The 1,827-nt window shown below is 41.5% G+C and overlaps 1 non-coding gene across 1 annotated transcript; it reads left to right on the forward strand.

The window, feature by feature from the left end:
• The first annotated feature begins 1,238 nt into the window (after nucleotides 1-1,238).
• Nucleotides 1,239-1,346, forward strand: LOC148567253 (small nucleolar RNA R71). Its single transcript, XR_015882041.1, has one exon. It is a non-coding gene; the product is annotated as a small nucleolar RNA R71 (small nucleolar RNA).
• The last annotated feature ends 481 nt before the right edge of the window (nucleotides 1,347-1,827 follow it).

A 1,827-nucleotide genomic window follows, 5' to 3' on the forward strand; every position in this document is an offset into this window, starting at 1 on the left:
AGATTCTTGCAGCTTGCACCTCAAAGATTCCCAGTTTCTCCATTACAGAGAGGGGCATGAGGTTTATCCCTGACCCAAGGTCACATAGAACCTTCTCAAAGGTCATGGTGCCTATGGTACAAGGTATTAAGAACTTTCCAGGATCCTGTTTCTTCTGAGGCAATGTCAGTTGATCCAGATCACTTAGTTCATTGGTGAGCAAGGGAGGTTCTCATTACCAAATAATTTGGCATTCAGCTTCATGATTGTACCAAGGTACTTGGCAACTTACTCTTCAGTAACATCTTCATCCTCTTCAGAAGAAGAATACTCATCAGAGCTCATGAATGGCATAAGGAGGTTCAATGGAATCTCTATGGTCTCTAGTTGAGCCTCAGATTCCTTTGGTTCCTCAGAGGGAAACTCCTTATTGATCACTGGACGTCCCAGGAGGTCTTCCTCACTGGGATTCATGTCCTCCTCCTCTTTTGTGGTTTCGGCCATGATGGTCATTTCAATGGCCTTGCACTCTCCTTTTGGATTTTCTTCTGTATTGCTTGGGAGAGTACTAGGAGGGATTTCAGTGATCCTTTTACTTAGCTGGCCAACTTGTACTTCCAAATTTCTAATGGAGGACCTTGTCTCATTCATGAAACTTAGAGTGGCCTTAGATAGATCAGATACTATATTTGTCAAGTTAGATAGATTCTGCTCATAACTCTCTGTCTGTTGCTGAATGGATGATAGAAAAGGCTTGCTATTAAACCTGTTTCTTCCACCATTGTTAAAGCCTTGTTGAGGCTTTTGTTGATCCTTCCATGAGAGATTTGGATGATTTCTCCATGAGGGATTATAGGTATTTCCATAGGGTTCTCCCATGTAATTCACCTCTGCTATTGCAGGATTCTCAGGATCATAAGCTTCTTCTTCAGAAGATGCCTCTTGAGTACTGCTGGATGCAGCTTGCATTCCATTCAGACTCTGAGAAATCATATTGACTTGCTGAGTCAATATTTTGTTCTGAGCCATTATGGCATTCAGAGTATCAATTTCAAGAACTCCCTTCTTCTGAAGCGTCCCATTACTCACAGGATTCCTCTCAGAAGTGTACATGAACTGGTTATTAGCAACCATGTCAATGAGTTCTTGAGCTTCTGCAGGTGTTTTCTTTAGGTGAATGGATCCACCTGCAGAAGTATCCAACGACATCTTAGCTAATTCAGACCATCATAGAATATATCCAGGATGGTCCATTCTGAAAGCATGTCAGAAGGACACTTTTTGGTCAGTTGCTTATATCTCTCCCAAGCTTCATAGAGGGATTCACCTTCTTTCTGTCTGAAGGTTTGAACATCCACTCTAAGCTTACTAAGCTTTTGAGGAGGAAAGAACTTGGCTAAGAAAGCCGTGACCAGCTTATCCCAAGAGTTCAGGCTATCTTTGGGTTGAGAATCCAACCATACTCTAGCTCTGTCTCTTACAGCAAACAGGAAAATCATAAGCCTATAGACCTCGGGATCAACCCCATTGGTCTTAACAGTATAACAGATCTGCAAGAATTTAGTTAAGAACTGAAAATGATCTGCAGATGGAAGTCCATGAAACTTGCAGTTCTGCTGCATCAGAGAAACTAATTGAGGTTTCAGCTCAAAGTTGTTTGCTCCAATGGCAGGGATGGAGATGCTTCTTCCATGTAAATTGGAATTAGGTGCAGTAAAGTCACCAAGCATCCTCCTTGCATTATTATTATTTTCGGCTGCCATCTCCTCTTCCTGTTCAAAAATTCCTGTAAGGTTGTCTCTGGATTATTGTATTTTAGCTTCTCTTAGTTTCCTTTTTAAAGTCCTT

The sequence above is a fragment of the Arachis ipaensis genome, chromosome B4 (assembly GCF_059453495.1).
Source record: "Arachis ipaensis isolate K30076 ecotype BB chromosome B4, ASM5945349v1, whole genome shotgun sequence".
NCBI lineage: Eukaryota > Viridiplantae > Streptophyta > Magnoliopsida > Fabales > Fabaceae > Arachis > Arachis ipaensis.